At 36.1% G+C, this 13342-nt stretch overlaps 1 protein-coding gene across 7 annotated transcripts in view; it reads right to left on the reverse strand.

Annotated features, from left to right (window-relative positions):
- The window catches only part of LOC309647875 (uncharacterized protein), a 420689-nt gene that overhangs the window by 181480 nt on the left and 225867 nt on the right, over positions 1-13342 (reverse strand). Inside the window, exon 5 of one of the 7 annotated variants that reach the window (XR_014256339.1) lies at positions 1272-1356. The exons of the other annotated variants lie outside the window; for them this stretch is intronic. The gene's annotated coding sequence lies outside the window, so the exon portion shown is untranslated. The remainder of the gene's footprint in view (positions 1-1271; positions 1357-13342) is intronic. 7 annotated transcript variants of the gene reach the window in all.

Here is a 13342-nt window from a genome sequence, read left to right on the forward strand (position 1 = left end):
ATAAGGATAATGGTAATTTCTACTTACTGAGCACTATTCTGTATCAGGAAAAATGTATCTGCTCTGATGCATCATTTCACCCTAGCTGAAAATTGAGTGCCAGTGCATGTTTGACCATTAGGCAATTTTTAAAATGCAAAGCTTGTTTCTAAACTACTCTTAAAGTAGTTTATAACATGAGGTAAATTTATTAGGTCTGGTTAAATGGAGGAGTGGTAATTTAAATATACGTTATGCTTTTAAAATGTTACCAATAAAATACTACATAGGCTAAAGAAAAATTGGCTCACTGATCATAGTAACTCATTAGAATTTAGACAGTGGAACTGTTTCCTGGCAAGGTTTCCTTCTGAAAACTAGAAGAAACAATTTTAGTTGAAGCCAAGGTAAAAAATAACTCCGGTATGCCATATTTGAGAGTGTCAAGTAAGCATAACTCTATTTGGACTAAACCTGTTTTCATTAGTATAAGTACCAGACTAATTTATCATCATCATCATCATCATCATTAATACTGAAATTAAACTTTGCTTTGATTTGGTATACAGTCTGTTAATAAAGTTTTTCTCACACAGTTAGGTGTGATTTCAGTATCTTTCTAATGATTACGTAATCCTTTTTCATAATTTTCATTATTTAATTGCTAAAACTTGATGTAGAGAGTAATTCTGATAATATTTTATTATTCAAATCTCAAAGATAAGGATGATTGGTTTTGTGGAACCATTTTTAAATAGCGATTATTTACTAGTTATATTTATAAAAACCGTAAATTTCTAACTAACCGTATATAAGTAACAATTAAGAAACCATATTTCTGTTAATTTAGATTTCTTAATACTTTTTTCTTTTGGAAAATTTCTGCATCTTGGGGACTTAGGTTGTGACAATGGCTAGGTTCAAAGCTTGTATATAAGAAAGAAAAGAAAAGTAAGATGCAAACCTAAACCTTGCATCCAGGTCCAAAATGCAGTTCAACAGATGAGCTAGCATAAGTATTCAGAAACCCAAGAAAGAATAAGCTAGGAAGCCGGAGGCACAAGGAAAGAAGCCAGAATCATTCAGAGAAAATCTTCAGGTAATAGAGGAGAGATAGCAAATTTAGAACATTTGCAGATTCTAAGTTGCAGAATAAGACTTCCCTGGCGGTCCAGTGGTTAAGACTCCATGCTTCCACTGTAGCAGGCATGGGTTCAATCCCTGGTCAGGGAACTAAGATCCCACATGCCACATGGCAGGGCCAAAGGAAAAAAAAATTGCTGAATATTTACTTCAATAGAATTGCTCAGTGGTCCAAAGTGTCTCACTGTCCCTGAGTCAGGACATTCTGGAGTCATTAAAAGGGGTTGATGTGGTCTAGAAAAAAATAATGGTAGATATTAGTGCTTTAATTCTATAGAAATATTCTTTTTTTCCCATCAACAAGTTATTACTTATCGTCATTGGAGATAGTTAAACTACAAAGTCAGAAAAATAGACATTGTTCAGATAATATTTCTTAACTTCTCTGAGATTCTTGGATAAAAGGTATAGCAAATGAAATATAGCAATTTGCTCTCTAGAGGTTATTTTTCAGATACTAATAGTACTATGGAACACAGATAAGAGACAGAAATAAAATTAAAAGGGCCTCTGGGAATTCAAAACAGATTTATTCATTCATTTACTCCTTTGTTCATTCATCAGATACTTGAGCAATTATTCCATGAACAAGACACAGTGCTTGGCACTACAAATGAAGTGGGGAAAAAGCAACCCCTGCTGCATGGGATTTATAATCTTGTAGAAAAGATATTGATATACCATGAGTACATACAATGTATCCAGAGATACATAGCAGGGACTACAATTCCCATCACTCCCTGAATAAGACGGCAGGGTAGGGATGGAGGAGGAAAGCTAGCCAGATGATAAAACCAAACTAATATTTAGGTGGTTATGTTTTTAGGCAAAGGTGGGAAAGGTTGTGAGAGAAAAGCAGAGAAAGATGTTTTAGGCAAAGAGAAATAAATGAGATGAGCCCAGTGCATGTGAGGAATCAAAAAGGAATGCATACATTCATTTATTCAACAAGTATTTACTGAACACTTAGATAACTGGGTATAGGGGCATGGGCCAGACACACAAGGCCTCTGCTCTTCCATTTCTTACATTTGGCAGGTTAAAGTAAATTTGAAGCAGAGGAAGCAGTAAAAAGTGACAAAGCCTTGATGTGTTTGAGGAGCCAAGAATGAGCCAGAGGAATGTATTGACCAAAAAGAAGAGAGACCTGACACGTAGTCGGGAATCAAATTCTATCAGGCTACATTAGCCAGAGTAAAGAGTTTTTATTCTATTTCCTACCAGACGATTTTAAGCAAAAGGGATATATAGTGATTTATGTTTTTCAAAGATTACTCTGGCTATTATGTAGGGAATGGATTATAGGGAGGAAACAATGAAAACAGGAAATCAGAAGCTATTACAGTCAGTGAAGACAGAGATAAGGTTGGCTTGAATGGAAGCAGTGGAGAAGATAAAAAGTGAGTGAACTTTGGATATAGTTTTGGAGATAGAGTTGATAGCACTCATCAATGAACTCAGTAGGTGTGAGGAGTAACAAAGGAAAATATCAAGGTTAATATGGAGTTCTGTGCAGCTGGAATTTAAAGGAAATAATAAGGCTTGTGAAAGATGAGACTAGATATCAATTACAGGAAAATATGTGTAAAAAATACAAACACATAGAGGCTAAACAATACACTACTTAATAACCAAGAGATCACTGAAGAAATCAAAGAGGAAATCAGAAAATATCTAGAAACAAATGACAATGAAAACACGACAACCCAAAACCTATGGGATGCAGCAAAAGCATTTCTAAGAGGGAAGTTTATAGCAAAACAATCCTACCTCAAGAAACAAGAAACATCTCAAATAAATAACCTAACCTTACACCTAAAGCAATTAGAGAAAGAAGAACAAAAATACCCCAAAGTTAGCAGAAGGAAAGAAATCATAAAGATCAGATCAGAAATAAATGAAAAAGAAATGAAGAAAACAATAGCAAAGATCAATAAAACTAAAAGCTGGTTCTTTGAGAAGATAAATAAAATTGATTAACCATTAGCCAGATTCATCAAGAAAAAAAGGGAGAAGACTCAGATCAATAGAATTAGAAATGAAAAAGAAGTAACAGCTGACACTGCAGAAGTACAGAGGATCATGAGAGATTACTACAAGCAACTATATGCCAATACAATGGACAACCTGGAAGATATGGACAAATTTTTGGAAAAGCACAACCTTCTGAGACTGAACCAGGAAGAAATAGAAAATATAAACAGACCAATCCCAAGCACTGAAATTGAGACTGTGATTAAAAATCTTCCAACAAACAAAACCCCAGGACCAGATGGCTTCACAGGCGAATTCTATCAAACATTTAGAGAAGAGCTAACACCTATCCTTCTCAAACTATTCCAAAATATAGCAGAGGGAAGAACTCCCAAATTCATTTTACAATGCCACCATCACCCTGATACTAAAGCCAGACAAAGATGTCACAAAGAAAGAAAACTACAGGCCAATATCACTGATGAACATAGATGCAAAAATTCTCAACAAAATACTAGCAAATAGAATCCAACAGCACATTAAAAGGATCATACACCATGATCAAGTGGGGTTTATCCCAGGAATGCAAGGATTCTTCGATATATGCAAATCAATCAATGTGATAAACCATATTAAGAAATTGAAGGAGAAAAACCATATGATCATCTTAATAGATGCAGAAAAAGTTTTTGACAAAATTCAACACCATTTATGATAAAAACCCTCCAGAAAGTAGGCATAGAGGGAACGTACCTCAACATAATAAAGGCTATATATGACAAACCCACAGCCAACATCATTCTCAATGGTGAAAAACTGAAAGCATTTCCACTAAGATCGGGAACAAGACAAGGTTGTCCACTCTCACCACTATTATTCAACATAGTTTTGGAAGTTTTAGCCACAGCAACAAGAGAAGAAAAAGAAATAAAAGGAATCCAAATCAGAAAGGAAGAAGTAAAGTTGTCACTGCGTGCAGATGACATGATACTATACATAGAGAATCCTAAAGATGCTACCAGAAAACTACTAGAGCTAATCAATGAATTTGGTAAAGTAGCAGGATACAAAATTAATGCACAGAAATCTCTTGCATTCCTATACACTAATGATGAAAAATCTGAAAGAGAAATTAAGGAAACACTCCCATTTACCATTGCAACAAAAAGAATAAAATACCTAGGAATAAACCTACCTAAGGAGACAAAAGAGCTGTATGTAGAAAACTATAAGACACTGATGAAAGAAATTAAAGATGATACAAACAGATGGAGAGATATACCATGTTCTTGGATTGGAAGAATCAACATTGTGAAAATGACTTTACTATCCAAAGAAATCTACAGATTCAATGCAATCCCTATCAAACTACCAATGGCATTTTTCACAGAACTAGAACAAAAAATTTCACAATTTGTATGGAAACACAAAAGACCCCAAATAGCCAAAGCAATCTTGAGAAAGAAAAATGGAGCTGGAGGAATCAGGTTCCCAGACTTCAGACTATAATACAAACCTGCAGTAATCAAGACAGTATGGTACTGGCACAAAAACAGAAATATAGACCAATGGAACAGGAAAGCCCAGAGATAAACAAACACACATGTGGTCAACTTATCTTTGATAAAGGAGGCAAGAATATACAATGGAGAAAAGACAGCCTCTTCAATACGTGGTGCTGGGAAAACTGGACAGCTACATGTAAAAGAATGAAATTAGAACACTCCCTAACACCATACACAAAAATAAACTCAAAATGGATTAAAGATGTAAATGTAAGGCCAGACACTATAAAACTGTTAGAGGAAAACATAGGAAGAACACTCTATGACATAAATCACAGCAAGATTCTTTTTGACCCACCTCCTAGAGAAATAGAAATAAAAACAAAAATAAACAAATGGGACCTAATGAAACTTCAAAGCTTTTGCACAGCAAAGGAACCATAAACAAGACAAAAAGACAACCCTCAGAGTGGGAGAAAATATTTGCAAATGAAGCAACTGACAAAGGGTTAAACTCCAAAATTTACAAGCAGCTCCTGCAACTCAATATCAAAAAAACAAACTACCCAATCCAAAAATGGACAGAAAATCTAAATAGACATTTCTCCAAAGAAGATATACAGGTTGCCAACAAACACATGAAAGAATGCTCAAGATTAATAATCATTAGAGAAATGCAAATCAAAACTACAATGAGGTATCACCTCCCACCGGTCAGAATGGCCATCATCAAAATATCTACAAACGATAAATTCTGGAGAGGGTGTGGAGAAAAGGGAACCCTCTTGCACTGTTGGTGGGAATGTAAATTGATACATCCACTATGGAGAACAGTATGGAGGTTCCTTAAAAAACTAAAAATAGAACTACCATACAATCCAGCAATCCCACTACTGGGCATATACCCTGAGAAAACCATAATTCAAAAAGAGTCATGTACCACAATGTTCATTGCAGCTCTATTTACAACAGCCAGGATATGGAAGCAACCTAAGTGTCCACTGACAGATGAATGGATAAAGAAGATGTGGCACATATATACAATGGAATATTATTCAGCCATAAAAAGAAACAAAATTGAATTATTTGTAGTGAGGTAGATGGACTTAGAGTCTGTTATACAGAGTGAAGTAAGTCAGAAAGAGAAAAACAAATACTGTATGCTAACACATATATATGGAATCTTAAAAAAAAAAAAAAAAGAAGGTTCTGAAGAACCTAGGGGCAGGACAGGAATAAAGATGCAGAGAATGGACTTGAGGACACAGGGAGGGGTAAGGGTAAGCTGAGACGAAGTGAGAGAGTTGCATGGACATATATACACTACCAAATGTTAAATAGATAGCTAGTGGGAAGCAGCTGCGTAGCACAGGGAGATCAGCTTGGTGTTCTGTGACCACCTAAAGGGGTGGGATAGGGAGGGTGGGAGGGAGGCGCAAGGGGGAGGAGATATGGGGATATATGTATATATATAGCTGATTCACTCTGTTATAAAGCAGAAACTAATACACTATTGTAAGGCAATTATACTTCAATAAAGATGTTAAAAAAAAAAAAAAAACAAAAACAAAAAAACCTGGGGGACATTGGTAATGTCACTTGCCATTTAACTTTTTAGAACTTCTTCATTTGTTAAATGTGGGGGTGGGAGGAGAGTAGTGGCTAGATCATCTAAAATTTTCCTTTAGTGCTATTATTCTATAGCATTTCCGAAGAATTCTTTATTTAGAACCAATTCATAATTGGAGGCACCATCTGGTGTTATGAAAGGGAATTTCAGGGAAAGTTTTATTTAATTGCCTTTGCAGCAACAACATGTGTCATTAGTTTAAGGGGAAAAAAAGAATGTATCAGAATGTGTCATGTATTATCTTAACAAATATTCCTTCGGTGATATTCAGGACACCACCATGCAAGCATGTCTGACATGTTACCTGTTACTATTTTCCACATCACAAGTGTAGCCTTTTGATTATTTTACCTAATTTTCTATGCTTTGTTTTAATATTATTATTCTAATATCAGTTTGGGAACTGACCTGAGCTGACCTTTTAGTTTGGAGAAGTACTCAAATAAAATATGAATGGATTAAAATTTTTTTAAAAATTAGTGTTATAAAGATTTCAGCTCTCTCCCTAGTTAATATATAAACTATATATTATTGAGTTTATATTCAGTGCTATTCCAACCAAAATCCCTAAAAGTTATTTTCATGTAACTTGACAACATTGTTCTAACCCTGATAATGATAAGACCATTTTGCAAAAAGGAACAGTGTGGGAGCTCTTACCCTTCCAGATATCAAGACTTACAAAGAAAAAAAAAAAGGTGTAGTAATTAAACTATGTGATAATTAATAGGGTGAGAGAAAAATAGACTAATTAACCAGATAAAGAACTCATAAACAGACCTGGCATAAAAGGAAAAATTATTGAAATGACATTTTTAAAAGTATGAGGAAAATGACTTAATACATGGTACTGTTTCCTTATAATTATTTATTCATATTTAATGAATACATTATTTATTTTTAAGTAAATAATAATTTACTCATGTGGGAAATTAATATAAAATTAGATCCTAACCTTACAACACAAACACTAACCAAAGGGGGAAAGGGAACAAAGGGTGCAAATGCTGATATATTTCAGGGTTGGTGGTAGAAAGTTAAGGATGCCCTCACCTGACATCTTCTTTTCTTCTGTGGATTAAAACCACCCATTGAATGTGAGAGCAAAAGTAAGCGAAAAACATGTTTGAAAAGGGGGAGGATTTTGAAAGCCTTGAAGAATAAGATAAAAATTGTCTAGGAAGATATAGAAGAAATTCTGCATAGTATTAAAATACCAAATGAGTTTGGAGACTTTGAATATAAGGCAGTACCCATTGGAAAGAGCTATCCAACTTTCCAAAAACTTTCTGGTGGAGACTTAAAGGAGACAGCTGGATTAACTGAGAGTTGCTTATCATGACAAAGAAAGGAAAATGGGTTTAGGGAGTTGGGGACAATTGTCAAGAGAGTGGTCAAAGGGATGGAGCGTGAACTATAGGAACTGGGAATCCAGGGTTTGAATCCATCATCAGTGTGGATGATAAAGTAACCCGGGATGAACACAGAACTTAGAGTGAAGCAGAAAACGGGGACCCAAGTGCCAAAATCTTCCAAAATCCATGGAATCAAATTTATCCGCTTTGTTCATAGCACTTATTGGCTTTATTTTGGAGATAATTAATTAGAACCCATTTCCCAGTCCAAATCGGGCACATTCACAGTCCTAGAAAGTTACTGCTGTTGGGTTGACAGCAGAGAAAAATGTAATAAAAACCATAAATAACAAAGACAACAACCATAAAAGCATAACAGTCTAGGATCATTTACCATGGGAAAAGAAATAGCCTTCAACACATCAGAGACCCTGGAAGACATACCAGAGTAAAATCCCGAGAGTCAGCAAAGTTTAAGTTCTAGTTCCTTTTCTCCCTTGGAAAATTCTCTGAAATTCAGTTCCCACAGCTGTCTAGTAAAGAGATTAGACTAGATCATCTCTAAATTTTTTCTAGCTCGAAGTATCTATGTCCATAATGATTACCTTAACTTACCAGGGGAAGATTTTTATTTAGGAAGAGATTATGTTACATGTTTTATAAAAACTATCAAAATAATTTAAGTTAAAATATCAAGAAGGTAAATTTCAATTATTTGAAAAATTTACCTATATTGTATATCAACAATGAAGATAAATCAATAAAAGGAAATCTCAGTAGAGACCTAATTGAATTCCCATATTCCAGAATTCCTTTGGTCCACAATTTAACACTATCTTGTAGAGCTCAAGTTTTGCTTAAGCTGTGTTAATATTGCTCCCCAAGTAGATTGTGAGTTCCTTCAAGACACCTTTAGTCATTATTTCACTTTTCTTCACCAAGACTGTGCTCACAGCTCAGGGTATAAACTAGACACAGTATTTCCAGTGTCTAAAATGAATAAAGGCCAGATCTAGAAAGTATTGTCTAAAAGTTTCAGAAGAAAAAGGACACGCTTATACCCGCACAGAGAATAATCCAAGAACTAGAGTCCAGAGCCTGTTGTCTTATCTATTTCAACAGAAAAACATTTAGTGAGACACCCAATATCCTACATCAAAGAGTTGTGGGGTTTTTTTATGTAATGTTAAAATGGATTTTTGCACATCAAACAAACCTATCCCTAGCCTTACCCATTTCTGGCTCATATATCATGTACTGCAAATGTTTTCGACACATTATTTGCTCCTGATCTGCTTTCCAATTAAGTAAAAAAAAAAAAAAAAATTTAAAAAGCACATATCAAACAGAAAACACCTATAGATTTACAACTGTGCCCAAAGACCTGGAATTCAGATTACTATTATTTTCCCCAGTGTTTTCCAACACAGATCATAGTCATAAAAATGATTGTAAAAGCAGTTAAGAAAAGAACAGTTTATATTTTAAAGAATACAAAATGAGGTACTAGCTAAAATGACAGTAATTCTTTACTCTGGACTTAACGTTTCAGTGAACAGATGAACTCCGGGCCTCACTTCCCAGCAACTAAATAAAGTTTCAAGAGTCTTTTGCAAAGAATGACAAGCAGCACTAGCATCCTGAAGCACGTATGCCACATTCCTCTTATTAACTTTGCTTGTCCTGGCTTGTCTCTCCATAGAGCACCAAAGTTCTTTCCAAGAAACTTCAAAAGACCCCTGAACAGCAAAAATAAAACACATGTCAAGAGAGTCGAGCTGTTGGTGGGACAAAATTTACAACATTCTCTACCACAGCAGTTGAACATCTACTCTATGAGGGTTCTCTGGCATTAAAAGAAAAAGTAAAATTCCTTATTCATCTTTTTGTACTGAAAAACCTGAAGCAATTTTAACAGATTATCCACATGTGGACATAAGCCAAATTTGGACATGTGTTCCTTTTTCATTCAATCAATATGATTCATAATCATAAGACACTAAAGATAGAGAAGCATAAGAAAGAAATCATATAAACAGAGGACTGGAGTTTGTCAATGGGCAAACACATAGTTAATGACAGAGCAGGGGCTAAAACCCAGGATTCCTAATTGGGAGTCTAATGTTCTTTCCACTACATCAAGATGCTGATTGTGTCAAATTTCGTGTTAACATGCCCCCAATTAATGAAAACATCTCTTTTAGGCAAAGGCATTTTCCTTTTACAGAATTAGTCTGGTCCATTCTTTGTAAAGTATAATAGCAGTAGGAGATTCATATTTTTGTGTCATATTCTGACACGTTATTTTAAATCACTAAGAATACTATAATTAATCATAGATTAACTAACACTGATTAAGTTAACTATAACTGATATCACATGTTTATACAACTAGAGAGCTATAGTAGATGGAACCAAAAGCTATTGATGTTGAAGAGCACGCATAACAGACTCTCAATCCTTCTTTTCTCCTCTATAATTCTCGAATACAAAGTAGTAAGCTAAAATGTCACTGAATTCAATCCTTAGGAGAATGGTGGAAGTCACCTCCCAAAACACGCATGCTGCCATTGGTCATAGACAGGGACTGAATAGTTTTAGAGATCACCAGAAATATATATTCCTAGAATCCTCCTTATTGAGATTAAAAGGGTACCACATGTTTAATCTAAATATAGTGTCAAACATAAATAATTTCAGTGGAACTCGAGATGTATAAACAGATTTATCCAGATAGAAAAAAAATCTGTAGTAAATTCATAATATAAATTATATACCAATTTATTAGTATATTACAAATTATGTGCCAGAGGGTATAAAAAGGCACGCTAAGAGGTTTGACATCTCCTGCATCTGGTCAGGAGAATTCAACTTCCATTGCATTATTAAAAACTGATGTCTGTCATCATCCATACAGGGATCATCTCATAGGACAAGAGAAATGACAGTTGGTACCACAAACATGATCTGAATTGGCCCCAGGAGATATCTCATTATTTGAGATTATACAGAGCTACTACTACGAGCTAGAACTATGGCTGCATTTTTCATATACCCCTGCACTTACCCTAGAGCTAGAAACAATGCTAAAAGTTAACTCCTTCATTTCCAAAGTCAACTCGCAAAGGTAGGTTCAATCATCTGTTATATTTTTCAAGATCAAGAGGATTTTGTATATATGTATTTTTTAAAGCTATACTATAGAGATTGGTTTAAGATGGCGGAGTAGAAGGATGTACTCTCACTCCCTCTTGCAAGAGCACCGGAATCAAAACTAACTGCTAAACAATCATTGAAAGGAAGACACTGGAACTCACCAAAAAAAGATACCCCACATCCAAAGACAAAGGAGAATCCACAATGAGACGGTAAGAGGGGTGCAATCACAATAAACTCAAATCCCATACACGCTGGGTGGGTGACTCACAAACTGGAGAACACTTACACCACAGAAGTCCACCCACTGGAGTGAAGGTCCTAAGTCCGATGTCAGGCTTCCCAACATGTGAGTCTGGCAACGGGAGGAGGAATCCCTAGAGAATCAGACTTTGAAGGCTAGTGGGATTTGATTACAGGACTTCGACAGGACTGGGGGAAACAGAGACTCCACTCTTGGAGGGCACACAGAAAGTAGTGTGTGCATCAGGACTCATGGGAAGGAGCAGTGACCCCATAGGAGACTGAACCAGACCTACCTGCTAGTGTGGGAGGGTCCGTGCAGTGGCAGGGGGTGGCTGTGGCTCATCATGAGGACAAGGAAAATGGCAGCAGAAATTCTGGGAAGTGTTCCTTGGCATGAGCCTTCCCAGAGTCTGCCATTAGCCCTACAAAAGAGCCTGGGTAGGCTCCAGGGTTGGGTCGTCTCAGGCCAAACAACCAACAGGGAGGGAACCCAACCTCACCCATCAGCAGACAAGCGGATTAAAGTTTTACTGAGCTCTGCCCACCAGAGCAACACCCAGCTCTACCCACCACCAGTCCCTCCCATCAGGAAGCTTGCACAAGCCTCTTAGATAGCCTCATCCACCAGAGGGCAGACAGAAGAAGCAAGAAGAACTACAATCCTGCAGCCTGTGGAACAAAAACCGCATTCACAGAAAGATAGACAAGATGAAAAGGCAGAGGGCTATATACCAGATGAAGGAACAAGATAAAACCCCAGAAAATCAACTAAATGAAGTGGAGATAGGCAACCTTCCAGAAAAAGAATTCAGAATAATGTTAGTGGAGATGATCCAGGAGCTCGGAAAAAGAATGGAGGCAAAGATCAAGAAGATGTAAGCAATGTTTAACAAAGACCTGAAAGAATTAAAGAACAAACAAACAGAGATGAACAATACAATAACTGAAATGAAAACTACACCAGAAGGAATCAATAGCAGAATAACTGAAGCAGAGGAACGGATAAGTGACCTGGAAGACAGAATGGTGGAATTCACTGCTGCAAAAGAGAATAAAGAAAAAAGAATGAAAAGAAATGAAGACAGCCTAAGAGACTTCTGGGACAACATTAAATGCAACAACATTCTCATTATAGGGGTCCCAGAAGGAGAAGAGAGAGAGAAAGGACCCGAGAAAATATTTGAAGAGATTATAGTTGAAAACTTCCCTAACATGGGAAAGGAAATAGCCACCCAACTCCAGGAATCACAGAGAGTCCAGGCAGGATAAACCCAAGGAGAAACATGCCAAGACACATAGTAATCAAATTGACAAAAATTAAAGAAATTAAAGAAAAATTATTGAAAGCAACAAGGGAAAAATGACAAATAACATACAAGGGAACTCCAATAAGGTTAACAGCTGATTTCTCAGCAGAAACTCTACAAGCCAGGAGGGAGTGGCATGATATATTTAAAGGGATGAAAGGGAACAACCTACAACCAAGATTATTCTACCTGGCAAGGATCTCACTCAGATTCAATGGAGAAATCAAAAGCTCCACAGACAAGCAAAAGCTAAGAGAATTCAGCACCACCAAACCAGCTCTACAACAGATGCTAAAGGAACCTCCCTAGGCAGGAAACACAAGAGAAGGAAAAGGACCTACAAAAACAAATGCAAAACAATTAAGAAAATGGTAATAGGAACATACATATTGATAACTACCTTAAACGTGAATGGATTAAATGCTCCAACCAAAAGACACAGGCTCGCTTAATGGATACAAAAACAAGACCCATCTATATGCTGTCTACAAGAGACCCACTTCAGACATAGGGACACACAGACTGAAAGTGAGGGGATAGAAAAAGATATTCCATGCAAATGGAAATCAAAAGAAAGCTGGAGTAGCAATACTCATATCAGATAAAATAGACTGTAAAATAAAGAATGTTACAAGAGACAAGAAAAGATACTACATAATGATCAAGGGATCAATCCAAGAAGAAGATAGAACAATTATAAATATATATGCACCCAACACAGGAGCACCTCAATACATAAGGCAAATGCTAACAGCAATAAAAGAGCAAACCGACAGGAACACAATAATAGTGGGGGACTTTAACACCTCACTTACAACAATGGACAGATCATCCAGACAGAAAATTAATAAGGAAACACAAGCTTTAAATGACACAATAGGCCAGATAGATTTGATATTTATAGAACATTCCACCAAAAAGGGCAGATTACACTTTCTTCTCAAGTGCACACAGAACATTCTCCAGGATAGATCACATCTTGGGTCATAAATCAAACCACAGTAAATTTAAGAAAATTGAAATCATATCAAGCATCTTTTCTGACCA

The sequence above is a fragment of the Balaenoptera physalus genome (genome assembly GCF_965194825.1).
Source record: "Balaenoptera physalus genome assembly, chromosome: 18".
Classification (NCBI taxonomy): Eukaryota; Metazoa; Chordata; class Mammalia; order Artiodactyla; family Balaenopteridae; genus Balaenoptera; species Balaenoptera physalus.